This window comes from Rhineura floridana, chromosome 1 (assembly GCF_030035675.1).
Source record: "Rhineura floridana isolate rRhiFlo1 chromosome 1, rRhiFlo1.hap2, whole genome shotgun sequence".
Lineage (NCBI taxonomy): Eukaryota > Metazoa > Chordata > Lepidosauria > Squamata > Rhineuridae > Rhineura > Rhineura floridana.
Genome location: NC_084480.1, coordinates 193,179,863 through 193,198,662, shown reverse-complemented (window position 1 = coordinate 193,198,662; position 18,800 = coordinate 193,179,863). Strand labels below are relative to the sequence as shown.

The 18,800-nt window shown below is 43.6% G+C and overlaps 1 long non-coding RNA gene across 1 annotated transcript; it reads right to left on the bottom strand.

The window, feature by feature from the left end:
- Nucleotides 1–2,831: 2,831 nt before the first annotated feature.
- LOC133363160 (uncharacterized) lies at nucleotides 2,832–18,287 on the bottom strand. The gene is made up of 2 exons (XR_009757605.1): nucleotides 17,857–18,287; nucleotides 2,832–3,183 (listed from the first exon to the last, which is right to left on the bottom strand). It is a non-coding gene; the product is annotated as an uncharacterized LOC133363160 (long non-coding RNA).
- Between the last annotated feature and the right edge of the window lie 513 nt (nucleotides 18,288–18,800).

Here is an 18,800-nt window from a genome sequence, read left to right as displayed (position 1 = left end):
TCCCTTGGGGTTTGCATGTTCCAAAGGCTGTGATTCTTCATTCAAAAAAAATAAGTATCAAAATATGTTTTAAATTTCTATTTTGAGAGAAAATATATCTAGAAAAGCATAGTCTGAGAGAAAATATGTTTAAAATGCACATGTACATGTAAATGCATATTTTGTCCTTTTTAAAAAAAAATCAGATTAATATGGAAACAGAATGCATAGAGTGGATAGAAAGTAGTTTTTCTCCCTCTCATAATACTAGAACCACAGGCCATTCGATGAAGTTGAATGTTGGAAGATTCAGGAAAAACAAAATGAAGTACTTCTTCACACTGTTCTTAGTTACACACTCCCACAAGATGTAGTAATGGCTGCCAACTTGGATGGCTTTAAAAGAAGATTAGACAAATTCATGGAGCATAGGGCTGTCAATGGCTATTAGCCATGATGGCTATGTTCTATCTCCACTGTTGTATACAGAGTGCCTCTGTATACCAGTTGCTGGGATTCACAAGTGGGAAAAGTGTTGATGTAGTCAGGTCCTACTAATGAGCTTCCCATAGGCATCTGGCTGGCCACTATGAGAACAGGATGTTGGATGAGATGGGCTTTTGGTCTGATCCATCTGAGCTATTCTTATGACTTATTGGTGAATGCATGCAAAGGGGGTGCCAACTTTTTTGGGCCAATGGGCACATTTGGAATTTTGAGGAAGTTCCATGAATGTCAATCACAAAATGACTACAGTATGGACATGTAATAGCACAAAATAGCTGTCATGGCGGCATAGCATAACACAAAATGGCAGGCATAACACAAATTTAAAGAGCAGAAAAAGAGACAAGATCACAAAGAACTGTGGACATGCACCTTATCAACCCCCCTCCCATCAGTGGAAAAAAGGCACCTATATCAGTCACTCACAATGAGAAACTCTTTGCACCTTTCCTTTGCTCAGATAGAAAGGAAGGAAGGTGTCCAATCCCAGCATCCAATGAAATCTATACTGAGGGATATATACTGAGACCTCTCAGGAGAAACATAGGAGGTGGAGGTACTAGCAGGCACACAAGTGCCCACAGGCACCATGTTCCTAATCCCTGTGCAAAAGTGACATGGACAGGAAATAAACTGATTCACTCATCCCTAGTTTAAACCTTGCTCAGCTTTTATTGTCTATAGTCCTACCACATAAAATTTCTGTGATGCTAATATACCTCTTTGAGCTCCTCAGAAGATATGAGGGATGCATTAAAAAATAGTGCACATGGGCTGGCCCTCTCTTTTTATACTTGAAGCAAGAATGACATTTTGATTCCAGTGTGGTTTTTTCTTTAAAGAAAAAGGTTTCTCACTCAGTGAGGACTGTATCAGATGAGAGTCTGTGAAAGGAATCTTCCACAAAAAAAGAAAAGCTTTTTTTTATTTTTGTGTGCTGAGTCAGTTTTGTTGGGTGCAATAATATTGTTGGTGTTGGGACCCTCCATTCAAAGATAATATCATTTGCAGAGAAAGGTGGCACAAAGGATAGAAGCCTCAATTTTAAGGTACACATTGTCGTCGTCCCCAGTCATTTTTCCTCTCTTGAGAAGCAATCATAATTAACAAGACACATGCAAGTGATCCTTCATCTATTATATGGTATGCCTGGGGGAATTTAGGGACATTACTTCAGGCTGTCTATATCCTTTCCCATTTGTTTATTTCATAATGAATAATCTAGTTGTTAGCTTTCATCTTCTGAGGTGTTCTTTGCCCACACCTTCCCCCACATTTCAATGCAAACTATTCATTGATCACTGCTCCCCATCTTTTAAAAGTACATGCAAGCTCAAAGAATCAGTGGGTCTTTGCATAGTATTATCCTCCAAGGATTCTCACATCAAATGGGACTTTCACATGAGTGTAAGGTGATCTCTCAGAAGACCATTCCTATAATTAGAAAGAATGAGATGGCTACCTCAGGCAGGACCAGCTCCAGAAGGTGGCCAGGTTGGGGCCTGGTTGAAGGTCCCTGTGGCCCAGATGGGGGCCCTCCTTAAGGTGGGAGGGTGGCGCTCCCATTCCATAATCCATTGCTGGGTTGGGTCCTGCAACCTGACCCTGCCATGGAACACGGAGAGGGAGCTCCCAGGCACCTGACCAATACCAATAGTGCTGGCTTCGGTAAGTCCACCTGCCTGCCCCACCTACCTATCATGTCAGTGTGAATGCTGTGCATGCTATGTGCATATGCCTGCTATTACTCAAGATGGCAGCGGGGGCTTCGCTAAGGGGCTGACACCCCTGTCACCATCTTGGCTGATGGCAGGCATGCATGCTGTGCACTCACATCATTCCACAACACAAGAGGTAGGTGGGGCATGTGGGTGGGCTTATTAGCCTGCACCACCTATATGGGGGCATGTTGGACTATAGTGCCATGGGCCCAGGTCAGGCTGGTGCTCAAGGGCCTAGTCATGCCTGGTGCCAGCCTTGACCTCAGGCAGCTGATTTTGGGTGATATGAAAACAACATAATATTTAATTTATTATGATTATTGCATTTTTAATTGGCAAGGAGGGAGAGAAGCACTTGTAGGATTTTTTTTTCTGTCTCAGATGCCAAAATAACCTGACAAGCCTTGTATATGACATACCTTGCCTTAGGTGGGAAGTGGGTCCCCATTTGCTTCCAGCTGTAAATTGTCTTATGTAGGCCCTGTTCTCTGAGCACAATCAATAGCGTTGTACCTTGCTCCAGTAAAATTACCTTGACAGACATTGGAACAATGTTGCTTTACCCTGGACACTGAAGTGGTCCAGGGACTCTGTTAAAGGAGGCAACCATTCGTTGGCACCCACTTGTATCTCTTATAAATGCATGCTTGGTTTATTTAAGAGAGGGGAGTTGACCAGTATCTGAACATGAATATAGAAGGAAGAGTTTTTGTGGTTGTAGAAGGGGGGAAGGACGCCAGTGCTGATCCAAAGTAAGTACATAAGTTTAAACAGAACATAAACTGCTTGACATTGAATCATGCCATTTGAAGATAGAAACTGTAGATTTTGTAAGACATGCCTGAGAGGATAAGGAAATCTCTGCTGAGTGATATATTGGCTGTCTGCCATCCACTGAATAGCTGCCTATCAATGCAACATGTGACATCTTTCAGATAGGAAACTCTTTCAAGCAAGTCCATCCAAGGAGCTGACACTGAAAAAGAGAGAGAGAATAAAAGGCTTTTTACTTTTCATTAAGGCCTAGAAACTATTTTTCTCTCCAAAGTTTCAAAACGAGCAGCTCCAAAATGTTTTCAATACCTGGTGTCACAACAGGACAGTAGCAATGACAAATCACTATCTCCTCACTCCTTTTTTTATCATATGAGATAGATCCCTTCATACTGAAAATACATCTCGGAAGTGTGAGAGCCAATGTGGTGTAGTGGTTAGGGTATTGGACTAGGACTTGGGAAACCAGGGTTGAAATCCCCACTCAGCCATGAAGCTCACTGGGTGACCTTGGGCCAGTCACTGATGTGGTGAAAAGGGGTGGTAGCACTGGGCCACCAGAGCCATAGTAGGAAGCTTGCCTGTAGTATTCTGCCCAAGCTGCACTGTAGTCTGGCCGAGGTTCTGGTGATGCTGTTGGCCCTGCCCCAGTAGCTACTTCAGCTTGCTTCTTATAATACTCTTCCCAGGCTTTTGTGTAGTCCTGCTGTGGTGGATCCCCTGTGACCTGATACTAAACTCTCCTTCAAGGATTTTCTGCCACCACAGATCCTAAGTATCTGACTCAACCTCTAGCGTAGCCATTGAAGAGGCACTTGTGTGAAAACAAAACAATATTTTATAACAGATGTATTTGAAAAGAAGCAAGTTCACTTGTTCAAAAGCATGTGGTTTCATAAATTGTCTCAAGGTCTCTAACATAAGTCACTGTATCTTGTTTAAACAATTTTAAGCCCTAATATTCCTACACTACCTCTACCTTCTTACAAACCAATCCAAAAATAATAAATAACAATGCCCCTACACTCTCTAACACTAAGCAGTCCAAAGCTTCTAACCAACTGCCAAAACAGTCATGCACTCAAATATATTCAGTAATGGGCAAAAAACCTTGCAGTTTAAGAATGTATAGCCAACAGATATTTCTATCAAACTTTTAAAAGCAGGGAAATTGGGCAGCTATAGTGAATGCACCAGGGGAGCAGGAGACCTGACCTCCTCTCTGAGATATTGTACTGCCCTACAAATTTGTCAAAATACAAACATCATTTGGGTTGGTCTTTCACAGGCCAATCCACTTCCTGTGTAGCTTGGAAGAATTTGGTAACATGTGCTTTATTCTCACTTTCTTATTTTAATTATCCCCCACTGTGTAAAGTATGAGTAAAGCTGGCCTTGGAGGGGGTTTAGATTCCTAGTGTCGGAGAGAATCTTGTTGTAAGCTATCATGTTGGAGAGAATCTTGTTGTAAGCTATCATGTAGTCCAACCTTCAACAGAGAAAATGCAGAACTAGAACATTCCCAACAGACAGCTCCTCAGCCTCCCCTTGAAGGTCTCCAGTGAAGAGAGCCCACTATGCCTTTAGATAACTGATTCCATTGTTGAACTGCCTTTACCATTAAGGTGTTTTTCCTCATGTTCACCTGAAATCTGCCTACCTGTAACTTAAACCCATTAAATCTGGTTCTGCCTCCTGGACAGCAGAGAAAAAATCTTTGTCCTCTTCTATGGAACATCAACTTTATCTGAGGAGGAGGAGGCAGAGGGAGGCAACTTGCTTTTTTCCCCCATGGGACCAACCGGGTTTCAGATTTGATGTGCCAAGCCTCTTGTGTTCTGGAGGGCCCCTGCCTGAATGTCAGAGTCCCTTATGATGGCACTCTTAGTTGGGATGCGGCAGCCTGGCTGAATCCCATGCTGAATGGAAGCTAAGATTGAACTGCTGTTGTTTCAGTGGACCTTAAAAGGTATGAGCCCAGGGATCTGTTTGTGTTCTGCTGATCCCTAGCACAGTCAATAGTTTCAAAAAGCACATATCTAAGAATGTATTGAGAGCCAGTCAGCATGTTGGATTTAGACCAAGGAGACCAGGGTTCAAATCCCCATTGGGTCATTGGTCTAGTGACTGTTTTTCAGCCTAGCCTATCTCACAGACTTGTGAGGATAAAGTGAGCTATTCCATGGACACCATCCCAAACAACTTGGAAGAAGGGTAGAATACAAATGTGATACATTCATTAGATACCATTACTAATAGTTTGTATAAGCTACACACTTTTCTAGTGTACATTGTAGAACAGTAGATAGCAATGTTGTACTAACATCACACAAGAAAGAAATGCTGCACTAAAAAAGAGTTCAAGGGAAGAGTGAATGAATTATGCATTACATAATAACCCAGTGTGGGACAAGAACAGGCCTGTACATATTTTTGTATGGAAAAAACAAAACAGAAGATGCAGTGGTCTGCAAATCTAAGAGCTTGTTATATAATCACTTTGACTGCCTGAGATACCCAGGATCAGGACTGTTTAGGGTTCTGAAAGTCAAATACACCACCTCGATTTGGCTTTGGAAATAAATTGATGACTACTGTAGACTTTTCAATATAAGGTGTAATATGCAGAGCAGTAACAAAACCTTTTTTTTTTTTAAAGGACCAGTTGTTGGGTGGGTAGAGGCAAAACAAAATCCTCCTCCTGAAAAATCAGGGAGGATAATTTTTTTCTGAATTTTATTTGGAAGGCAATTGCTGCTTGCTTTATACAACTTTCTAAGGTGGCCAAGGGCTGTCCCTTTTTCCTCCTGCTTCTTTAACTTTGTTTTTTTAGGCCCAAGCTGCTCACAGTGGCTGAAGGCTCTTTCCACAGCTTCCCATCAGGTGCACTTCCTGGTATGTCATGGGAGTGTCACTATACCCCATCCCATCACTCTCAAGGCATTCTGGGACATGTGAACAACAGGAAGTGGGATGATGGTTTCTCCACAGCTTCCCATCACTTCCTGGCAAGACATAGTGAGGGAAGCGGCAACTATATCTTGAGAAGTTTCTCTCCCTCCACCCCACAAAAGCAGCAGAAACCAGCCCCCATTGTCACAGGGAAAGCATATTTTTGGAGACTGCACAGGGAGGGCAAGGGGAGGTGGAATTTTGTCTCAGCCTTAATAATATATGTCAACTTGTGTCTGTCACCAAACAGCCACTGACATTTTGTGCTAATTGGAATTTGTGTTTCTGTTTTCTGCCTTCATCATGGGCAATCCTCCATAGTGGTCACCAAGACATGAAAGACAATTATCAATAAAGCCAAAGCACCACTTATCCAATGCATAACACCATCAGGAAAGCACAACCCAGTTACTCTCATTCTGCCTTCAGTAGCCCAAAGGTCTGGATTTCACAACTTATCTACAATTGTGAGAAAGTTATCCAGGTGTGCCTTCCTGGGAAGAGAGTTCCAGAAGGGTGATACCACCACTGAAAAGCACCAAATTCTAACAGCCCTGGTTCTCACTCTCATAAAGGAGGAAAACTGATAGGGGTCAGCTCTGAAGAATTTGTAGTGGAATCTTCTAGATCAGGAGTTCTTAAACCCTAGGTGTCCATGCATAGGATTCAGGGAGTCTGTGAACCAGATGAAAAAAAAATCCAGTGCAATAAAATAAGTTGCAGTGATTGATTGAATGACTGATTGATTGATTGGGGTCAATATTTTTCATCAGATTCCAAAGGGGTCTGTGACCCAAAAAAGGTTAAGAACCACCGGTCTAAATGTTTACATAAATCATTCTGATTGTGTTCGAAGAAGCCTGCTCCCAGGTAAGCATGCATTACACTGCAGCATTAGGACACACAGAGGAACAAGATTTCCTGCCCCAAGGGGAATTTTGAGGGGGTGATTCTATTTATGCTGACTGCCCAAAATAATCCATCTCCTCTAGCTAGCATAGTTGCACCAACAGGAAAACAACCATGCCAGCCTCCAGCCTCCATCTTACCCTAAAAGATTCTTTTTCCTGCCTCCATAGGAACTAATGGAGGCATTTGTTTCTATGGAGAGGGGGGAATAAACAGCTTCAGATCAAAATTGAAAAGTGGGCATTGAACTGCCATAATTGTCCTATGGAAGGGTGGCCTTAAACCCCCATTTCCTAATTTTGTCTCCACAGTGGCTTTTTTCTATTCCTCATAAGAATGGAGAGTTGTTAGGGTGGAATTATAGACACTCTTATACAGGAGGATTTCCTGGGCCTGGTACACTGTATGTGGATTGCCCCACTCCCAGGCAATCTATTGTCAAGAACTGCTGCTTATGTACATCCATTAACTTAGCCTAGCCTATCTCCTATGGCTGTTACAAAGACTGAAAGGAAGGGGAGAGGATAATGTACACAACCTTGAGCTCCTGGGAGGAAAAGCAAGATACAAATATCTAGAATCATTTGCAGATTATGTAAAGAACAACAAACATGCACAAAGCCAGAAAAGCAGTCCCTCTTTGCTTTCTTTAACTGCAATGTTTCATCATCCTGATATTTACAGCAAAATACTTCCCTCCCCAAGTTTGCCAACTCTGATACATAACAAACAAAAATTACTCTATGTGAAGTTTCACAACTTTGGTGCCTCATCTACCAGCTACAAAAAAAAAAAAAAAAGAGGAGAGGAAGGCAATGTACATAGCCCTGACCTCCTGGAAGGAAAAGCAAGATACAAATATACAAGAACAACAAGCAACAAATATTCTAAGCAAGCATATATATTTCACAACTCTCAGCAAACAAGCGACACATTTTGCTAGGCTTGAAAAACAAAAAAGTATCCTGTGCTAAAGGGAGTCTATAGGAATTTTAACTTGCTGCAGCTGTAAAGTGTTTGATGGTTTTATGATTGTATTTGCTGATTCTTTGTGTATTTTATATTTTTGTTTTATGGTTATTATATATTAATATACAACAGCCCAGTGATGATAAGCTGACCAGAAGTTGCTCTGTAGAGAAGATTGAAAATCGGAGTGAAAGCATTGCAATATTACCATTTTTTCTTAGTGGGAAGGAAGCCTTTTTTATTTAGGGGAGCTGCTTCTGAGTAAAACATACCAAAGTCAGCCAATGCATTGTAAGCTGTGAAAGCACAACATGTGGGGAGTGAATGAAACAACATGGGGGAAAATACTCTGGAAGTCCCAGGTGGGGACAGTTAGCATTCCTTTCTCTAATTGTTTAGCAACACTGATTAAGTGCCCTTAGCAATAGTAGCTGCACTATAGCTGCCTAATAAGCCTTAGAACATTTTCTCCACATTTTGCTTTCTAACATTATTAATGTCTGACTTACTTTTTTTAAAAAAATGAAAACCTAGAGTTTGGGTCACCTGCTGGCTTGGGGCACTGCACCTCCCCTGTATTTGGCCCTGGAAGCATAACTGAATAGGATCTAAGATATTTACTGGAATTAATATATCTAAAATTCTTTCCCATTGCCAGTTTAAATGTCTTCTTGCATATACAACTCCTCCATTTCTGAAAATACAAAATCTAGCAGTTTCTCAGATCTGACTCTAGCCCAAAGCAAAATACAGGTTCCTTGTTGATAGAGAACAGAAATAGGGAGAAATATAGAAGTTTTATATCATCAAAGCTAGATATTAATTTTAGATGGTGAACTGGGTAAAAAAAAGTCAATAGATGCCAACCATAGCACTACCTAGGGGAGGCATGTAATTTGGAAAGCAAAGTCCAATATTTGTAATAGTAGAAAATAATCTTTCTCCAGTTTTAGGATGCTTTTGGTGCTGGGTAACTTCCCTGCTATACATTCTTTGCATGATCACACCTTGCATCTTTTTTGTCTTAATTATGAAATGTGCCTTAATTATGAAATGTAGTTAGTCAAGGAAGAAATACAGAATAAATCATATTCTCCATATATTTGCTAATTTGAATCTCAGAGGAAGGTAAATTACAATCAGCCAACTTGTTATTCTTCTGTTGTAATCTCTAAGAAATAGTAATCCCCAACGGAGGAAATCTTTCCTTTCATCCATTGCTGATCAGGAGCTGTAACATGCAATCTTTCCATTCAAAATATGTAAAGGGGGGAGAGGGAGAGGGAGAGAGGGAGGGAGAGAGGAGGGAGGGAGGGAGGGAGGGAGGGAGGGAGGGAGGGAGAGAGAGAGAGAGAGAGAGAGAGAGAGAGAGAGAGAGAGAGAGAGAGAGAGAGAGAGAGAGATCAAAAACCGAGTAGCATATAGACAGTAGGGTTACCAGGTTCAAGTCCTGAGACTGATCCTGTATCTTTAGGAGAAGAGAAAGTCAGGCAAGTGCAGGTGTTCTTGCAACCCTATAATGGGAAAAACCACAAGATGGAATCCTCCCTTCCCCCTGCACAACGTTTAAAGATGCAAAAGACCTCTTGGAGGTTGGGCCTGGCAACCAAAATGTCTTTTGTATCTTTAAATGTTGTGCAGGGGGAAGGGAGAATTCCACCTTATGGTTTTTCCCATTACAGGGCTAGAAGAACACCTGCACTTGAATGACTTTCTCTTCTCCCAAAGATACAGGATCAGTCTCAGGCCATGGACCTGGCAACCCTAATAGACAGTTCATGTCCCCTTCCTGACACAGGACAAGCCTGGTAACTTTCTGGGAGAGAACCATCTTTCCTTTCTAAGAAATTAACTGAAATAGAGAAGTGGGATCTGTAACAAAATATAGTGCTCCTGCTCAGAGTTTCAGCCGGCAAGTTAAAGAGTTTTTTGTCCTTCTACAGCCTCAGTGTTCTCCCAGACCTACTGCTACCTCCTTCTTGTACTTGTATAGTGCCAGTTTGGCTGTATCAGGACCAGCATTCACATCTGAATTTTGGAAACAGAGGAAATTATCTAAGGGTGGAATGAGATGCAACTGAGAGATTCAGTTACTACCAAAAACAGCAGGCTTTGGTCTCCTCTTTTTTTTTTTTTTTTTTGGTAATATCTACTGCTATAAAATAGATGATGTGATGTCACTGTGATGTAAGTTTTTACACACCCACCACTTCATTACCAGTTGTCATGTGTTCTTGGTCCCATGGATGATAATAATAATAATAATAATAAATTTTTATTTCTGAGTCGCCTATCTGGCCAAATTAATGGCCACTCTAGGCGACGTACATTAATACAATAAAATACAATATAAAATAGATAAGACCATCATCGTCTAACCCACTCTTCCAGTTAATAACACATTAACAACTAACCCATCCCAGAAATCCCATAGGCCTGCCTGAATAGCCAGGTGTTCAAGGCCCGGCGGAAACCAATTAAGGAGGGGGCATGACGAAGATCAAATGGGAGGGAATTCCAGAGGGTGGGGGCCACAACTGAAAATGCCCTCTCTCTGGTCCGTACCAACCTTGCTGTTTTAGTTGGTGGAACCAAGAGAAGGTCTTGTGTGGCTGATCTTGTCAGGGGGCATAATTGGTGATGCTGGAGGTGCTCCTTCAGATAAACTGGGCCGAAACCATATAGGGCTTTAAAGGTCAAGACCAACACCTTGAATTGGGCCCGGTAAACAATTGGCAACCAGTGTAGATCTACTAACACTGGAGTGATGTGATCACGACGATGGCTGTTCTTAATCAGCCGTGCCGCCGCATTTTGTACCAATTGTAATTTCCGGACCGTTTTCAAGGGTAGCCCCACGTAGAGCACATTACAGTAGTCTAAGCGAGAGGAGACCAGGGCATGCGTCACCCGTGGGAGCAGATGAACAGGAAGGTAGGGTTGCAGCCTTCATATCAGATGTAGTTGGTACCAAGCCGCCCGGCTCACTGCCGAAATCTGAGCCTCCATGGACAGCTGGGAGTCTAAAATGACCCCAAGGCTGCGGACCTGGTCTTTCAGGGGTAATCTTACACCATCAAACACCAGGTCTATATCTCCTAATCTTCTCTTGTCTCCCACAGGCAACACCTCGGTCTTATCGGGGTTCAGCTTCAGCCTATTCCTTCCCATCCATCCACTTATGGATGCCAGGCACTTGGACATGGTATCCACAGCCAACTCTGGTGAGGACTTAAATGAGAGATAGAGCTGAGTGTCATCCGCATATTGGTGGCACTGCAGCCCAAATCTCCTGATGATGGTCCCCAGCAGCTTTACATAGATGTTGAATAGCATGGGGGAGAGGATAGAACCCTGTGGCACTCCACAAGTGAGAGGCCAAGGGTCTGAAAACTCATCCCCCAATGCCACCCGCTGATGCCTGTCTGAGAGATAGGAATGGAGCCACCGTAAAACAGTGCCCCCTATGCCTAATCCCTCCAGGCGAGCTAAAAGGATACCGTGGTCGATGGTATCAAAAGCCGCTGAAAGGTCCAGGAGGACGAGGAGGGTATATTCTCCCCTATCCAACGCCCTCCTCACATCATCCAGCAGGGCGACCAAGGCTGTTTCAGTTCCATGTCCAGTCCTGAAGCCCAATTGGAATGGATCTAAATAATCTGCTTCATCAAAGTGTGTCTGTAACTGTTTGGCCACCACTCGCTCAATCACCTTGCCCAAGAATGGTAAATTAGAGACTGGGCGGAAGTTGTTCAACTCTTGGGGGTCCAAGGAGGGCTTTTTCAAGATGGGTTTTATTACCGCCTCCTTGAGGGCTAGTGGCATTGCACCCTCCTCTAAGGATGCATTTACCACTGCCTTTACCACTGCCTTTACCACTGCTCAGTCTTTCTTTGCAGCTCATAATGAGCCACGAGGGGCAAGGGTCTAACAAGCAGGTGGTTGGCTTCACAGTAGAGAGCACCTTGTCCACTTCCTCAGAGGGAAGAGGCTGAAACCGATCCCACTTGATTGGAATGCAACTGGCCGACTCTGGCTCACTTCCTGTGTCCACGATGTACGGAATCATGCTCTTCAGACGTTCGATTTTATCAGCAGTGTATAGCAAACATGTCACAGGAGGCTTTAGAGTGCTCCATGGGTTCCTGAGCAACTGGACCGACCAGGCTTCGGACCACTTGGAACAACCTCCTGGGGCAACACTCTGCGGATGCAATAGAGGCAGCAAAGAATTCCCTCTTTGTTGCCCTTGTTGCCACTTGGTAGGCAGCTATTGCTGCTCTAACCAGTGTCCGATCGTTTTCAGAGCACGATTTCCGCCATCAGCGCTCTAGCCGTCTCACCTCCTGTCTCAGACCCCGCAACCGTGGTGTATACCAGGGTGCTATCTGAGCTCTATTCAGGGGGAGAGGGCGTTTCGGAGCCACCCGGTCTACTGCCTTAGTGATCTCCCTATTCCACTCCATCACCAAGGTTTCGACCGGGCATCCTTCTGCCGGCTCCCAATCTCCCAGCGCATTCAGGAATCCTCTGGGATCCATCAGGCGTCTGGGGCGGACCATCCTAATAGGCTCTTTTCCCCTGCGGAGGGTGTGTGGCATTGAGAGGCCTATATTCACCAGATAATGATCTGACCATGACACGGGTTTAGAAAAATTAGCTCCCATTTTCAGAACACTTCCCTCCCCTCCCAAGACAAACACAATGTCAAGAGCATGACCGGCTACATGGGTGGGCCCTATATTACTAAGGTGCAGTTCCCAGGAAGTCATGGTTTCCATGAAATCCCAAGGAGCTCCAATGAGGACAGCCTCGGCGTGCACGTTGAAATCCCCCAAAACCAGTAGGTTGGGGGAAAGCAACCGGACACTCGAGACCACCTCGAGCACCTCGGCCAGGGAGTCTGCCGTGCAGCAGGGTGGGCGGTACACAAGTAGAATCCCCAAACTGCCCTTTGGGCCCAACCTTCAGTACATGCAGTCAACAAACTTGGTCTCATGGAGAGGGGGTCTGGCGAAAACCAAGGACTCCTGATAGATGACTGCCACTCCCCCTCCCCGCCTACCAACCCTTGGCTGCTGTGCATATTAGAAATCGGCTGGACACATGGCCCCAAGTATAGGAGCTGAGGCTTCATCCAGCCAGGTCTCCGTAATACACACTAGGTCTGCGTTCTCATCCAGGATCATATCATGGATGATAGCTGTTTTTTGTACCACAGACCTGGCATTACATAACAGCAGTCGAAGGTCAGATGGAGTCCTGCATCCCCCAGTTATCTTCCGGTTATGGGCAGGCCCGGAACATGGGATGGATATTATACATCTATCCCTTGTTCCCCCAAACCGGCGTGGCCTGCCACAAGCACTTCTCCAGGATCTGCCGCCCAGCCGTTTAATCTCATGGCTCCCCACCCTCCCCATGACATCCCCCTCCGGTCTACACATGCCCCCCTCCTTGTCCACTAAGCAGGCAGGCCCCCACCCCTAAAATTTGCAACAAGATGTATGAATCCCAAGTTATAGATGGAGCCAATGCACCGGCTATTCCAGTCCACATTCTTCCAACGCCCCTGTTCTTCCTGACTGTTCAGCAGGGCATCGGTTTGGGATTTCAAATGCTGCTCGCTGGAGACAACGTCCTTTGCCCTATCTCTGCTGGGCTCGCGCCTTAACTGCCGGCTTGCTTCTGCAATATCCATTAGTTGCTTTCAGTTGCTCCCTGCTACTACCGCCGCTGCGTCCAAAACGCCAGATCTTCAAAGAGAGTAGGGCCAACCTGGACCCCCACTTCAACCGGAGAGGAAGAATGGATGAGAGCCTATCTAATTATGCCTTATAGTGTAGTAGTTTCTTGGGTAAATGTTTCTTGTCTTTGCAGGTTAGGCTTGTCCTCTGCTGTTTAGTCATCCAAATAGTCCTTAGTATTTATAAAATGCTATTGGAAATTTGAACACTCAGGATGGGCTGGAGAGTGGATCTGTCTCTCCCTTGGACTAATATTTCTACTGTTGCTTGATATCTAAGCTCTATAGGTCTGGGGCCATGACAACTCCTGTTTCACCCCTCCCGGGACTTGGAGAATGTTGGCATGACAAGGAACCATGTTGTTGGCTCTTCCTATAAGCCGAGAGTTTGAGCAGTAACGTGAGCAGTGCAGCAAAATGGAATATACACTTCAACGGCTCCCACACCACTCACAACTGTCAAAAGAAGCCCATAGTGAAGCTTTATGGAATGTGGGAAGAACCAGTAATGTAGCTAATCCCTACTCCAATGTGACCTCTCCTAGAAGAAGGGATAGGAATAGCACAGGAAGTTGTTGCATTGTGACTTGAAGCTTTTGCTTTTATTTTATTATGTGTATTATCTTTTAAAAAATAAATAAATGTCATGGTGGCTTGCAAAAGTAAAAGCAACCACAAAATATCTCTTACTGGAATGATGCTTAGAGGACAAGAGCATCTGCTACTCCTGTCCCACTAAGCAAAGCTTTCGACAAAGTGCCCCATGATAGCTAAATGTGGGCTGGATGGAACAACTATTAGATGGATCCACAGTTGGCTCCAGAATCATACTCAAAGAGTGCTTATCAATGGTTCCTTCTCAAACTGGGTGGAAGTAATGAGTGGGGTACCACAGGGCTTGGTCCTGGGCCCAGTGCTCTTTCACTTTTTTATTAACAACTTGGATGAGGAAGTACAAAGCATGCTTATCAAATTTGCAGATGATACAAAATTGGGGGGCATAGCTAATACCATGGAAGACAGAAAAAAATGCAAAGGGACCTTGATAGGCTGGAGCATTGGGCTGAAAACAACAGAATGAAATTCAACAGGGATAAATGCAAAGTTCTACACTTAGGAAAAAGAAACCAAATCCACAGTTATAAGATGGGGGATACTTGGCTCAGCAGTACGACATGTGAGAAGGATCTTGGAATTGTCATTGATCACAAGCTGAATATGAGCCAACAGTGTGATGTGGGTGCAAAAAAGGCAAATGCATATTAGGCTGCATTAACAGAAGTATAGTTTCCAAATTGTGTGAAGTACTAGTTCCCCGCTATTCAGCACTGGTTAGGCCTCATCTTGAATACTGCATCCGGTTCTGGTCTCCACACTTCAAGAAGGATGCAGACAAACTGGAACAGGTTCAGAGGAGGGCAAAAAGGATGATCAGGGGACTTGAAACCAAGCCCTATGAGGAGAGACTGAAAGAACTGGGCATGTTTAGCCTGGAGAAGAGAAGACTGAGGGGAGATATGATAGCACTCTTCAAGTACATGAAAGGTTGTCACATAGAGGAGGGCTGGGATCTCTTTTCGATCGTCCCAGAGTGCAGGACACAGAATAATGGGCTCAAGTTGCAGGAAGCCAGATTTTGACTGGACATCAGGAAAAACTTCCTAACTGTTAGAGCCATACGACAATGGAACCAATTACCTAGAGAGTTAGTGGGCTCTCTGACACTGGAAGCATTCAAGAGGCAGCTGGGCAGCCATATGTTGGGAATGCTTTGATTTAGATTCCTGCATTGAGCAGGGGGTTGGACTCGATGGCCTTATGGGCCCCTTCCAACTCTACTATTCTATGATTCTAAAGCAGGGGAGCTTTTGCCCTTTCACACTTTGTTCAACTACAACTCCCACTATCCCTGATCATTGGCCATGGCGGCTGAGGCTGATGGGTCTTGGAGTCCAATAAAATCTGGAGGGTCATAGATTAGCCACTCTTGGCCTAGATCAGCAGCAAGGGGCCTTTTCAGCCCAAGGGCTGCGTTCCCCCATGGGCAGCCTTCTGGGTGCCACATGCTGGTGGTGGGTGGGGCTAGAGGCAGAAGTGAGTGGACCAACAGGTCTGACTCTTACCTCTTTACAATAAGAGGTTTCTACATATATCCACACAGATTTCTCCATCCAGGCAAGCAAGAGACATTATCATAATTCAAGGACACATTCCAGCCAGGTAAAAGCACTAAGATAGAATATGGAGCAGGGCTCTTGAAAGGCATAGTTTGGGGATGGGAGTGTGGAGTGGTAAGGAGTGTGGACTGGGAACAGTCCTGAGGGCTACATTCAATTCCCAGTTCTGAGGTTCCTCACTCTGGCCTAGATGCATTCCTAATAAAATAAGTAGCCATTTGACTTTCTAGTAGGACATTTCAGAGAAATGAAGCTGAATCTACATGCTACAGTGTAGTTGTCCTTGATGCATCTGGGAAATGGAGCTTTATTGTCATTCCTTTCCCATTTTCAATACAGTTACATAAACATATCCATATCCATTGTAAGAAACTGTAGTGGAAGCACCTTAACCTTATGCATCCTCTATACGACATCCACAGGGAAAACCAATTTAACAACAACAAAATAGTCCCCAGATTTATTACACGTCCATTTTGACTCACTGTAGGAAGCAATAAATAAATAAATAAACTTGGCAGCTGGTAGGGAGAAAGAGAGAACCATTAACAGAAAGGAAGCAGCCCTGGAGGTCATCACAAGAAGTCAGGACATGCTCGTTATGTAAATGTTGAAAGAGGTTTAAAAGACTTTTTAAAAAATAAAATAGATTGGGGAGGATTAAAAAGTGATTTGAAACATTCTGGATAGCAAGTATACCTTTCAGCTTCAAAGACTGAGACCTGGGGAGTGTTATATCGAAACAATTGTAAAAAATGCTGAGTTTTTGGGAGGGGGAACTACTATTAACATTATGCTTTCGTATGAATACCATGGAAGGGAATAATTGGTCTAGCTATTATTTGAATTGAAAAGAAGAGGGATTATTCTGGGCATTTTACTTGTTAGGGAATATCTCCTCTGGAGAGGTTTGAGTGCTGTCACCCAATCACCATTTCCAGGAACATCTAAAAATATAAAATTAATAATATGTTCTCCCTGCTGAGAAAGGAGTGGGATCCTTCAATCAAAGAACAAAGTTCAAGGAGACAGCTGTGTATCTCAGAAAGAAAAGAGTTTCTTCTCTAGAACTACAAACATTTGTTTTTGAACAGACAAGCAAAATCACCCCGTTCTGAGGATAAATATAACTTCCCCCATACACCCATTGATTGATCCTGGTTTGGGAACCTGGCTGAAGAGCAAACCACAGCAAATGCAATTTGTCAACAAATAGGAACTCAAGTTTAGAAATCCTTGCATGTCAGAGGAGGCAGGAGTATGCAAGCCTGAGGCTTAACTCTCCTAGGCTTTGCTCATGCAGATAATGTCAAATCATGGTTTGCATCCTAGAATTGGAGGGAGCCTTGTAGCCCATCTAATCCTATTCTCTGCAGGAATCCAGAGCAAGAACATCCCCAGCAGATGGCTGCCAGTTTCTGTTTGAAGACTGCCAACAAGGGAGAGCTCACCATTCCCTCTATGTAATTATTTCCATTGCCAAACTGATCTTACAGCCAATCAACAAGTTTAGCCATATATCCGAATGCAAGCAAAGCATTCTGAGTAGGGTTGCCATATTCCAGTTCCACAAATCCGGGCAGGTTAATTTGCATATTATGCAAATTATTTGCATATTAATATTTGGATTGTCCAGTTGTTTTGTTTTTTTGCCTAGGAATTACCACCAAAAACTGGGGAAAGATGTGAGAAATCTTTTTTTTAAAGCAACATTTTCAGCCTTAAATGCCTAGACTCCAGTTTCCAACACTATGGAGTATTTATTGATTGATTAAGAGAATTTATATCCTGCCCTTTTGCTGTTAAAAACAGAGCTCAGCACAGCTTACAAATATAATAAAAACAATAAAAACACACAATCAATATAAAAACATAATAAAAACACAAAATAGCAACAAACATAAAGTAAGTCAGGGCAGCAGCTCAGTTAACCATAACATAACTATGATAATAGTAAAGACGGCGGCCGGAGGCATAACCAGGCTCTAATTTCTCCCGGCCGACCGAGTGTTTAACCAGCTATCCAGCTCTTTTTTTCACTGGACTGTTCACCTGTTTAATCCAATTATTTTTTTGAGGATCTAAGGCTTCCAAGGAATTTATCTGCTACTCATTTGCTAACCTTGTGAATCTTAAAAGCTTTGAAAGGCCTAATCTTTCCAGCGTCTCCTGCGACTTTCCTTATCAGCAGCTGTGCGTGGGAAGCCGAATGGCCTTAACTTACAAGCGGTTATTGGCAGTGAAAGGAGCATTATCCATCTTAAACAGGACATGAACAACATTATCAAGGTAAAACCAAAACCAAGAAAATGATTCTACTTTGAAGAACAATGCCACATAGATGTGTCTCTCTTTGCATCTGTAGTTTGGTGACAGCAATAAAGAAATGTAAAACAAGATCATCATCCCTCCCTGTTGGATTGCTGTTGTTTGATTTGCACTATATCCTGCAGGATTGGGTCCCAGGAACCTTAGCCAGCCGTGGTTTATTTTTTCCATCTACCCTTTGGAGGGATATGTTGACTGCGGACTGAGGGACGTGTGGAGACCTTTTTGCCTACAGGAAGAGGAACATTGTTGTTGCATAGAGAAAGAGAGCAGCTGTGGCTGCTACTTTGGTTCTTACACACAGCATTTGTTCCAGCTGCCCAGGGAGTGAGAGCTATTATTGCTGTTTGCTCCTGTCTTCTTTTGATTGTCATCATTGCTGCGCTTCTCATTGAACTGCTTGTACTGGGAAGATCTGCTGCTGGGCATAATGAAGATAGCGGCGTAAGAGCTCGCTACGGCTGGAGCTCCGCCACCATATGTTTCTTTTAACACCTTTTAATCACCTTTTAGTGTTATTTTTGGGATCAGGAACGCCTCCCCTCCGTTTTATAACTTGCAATAAGTTTGGCTGTGTTTTAATTTGTTTGTTTGTTTGTTTGTCTGTCTGTTGTTGTGTGAATGAGATTGAGTGAATGTGTGTTTGTGTTTATGTTGTTTAAGTGTTTTGCTGTATTAGATTTATTTTAAGATGTGCCTGGGAGAACATGCCTTGGGCCTCGCAGGGAGATTTTCGGG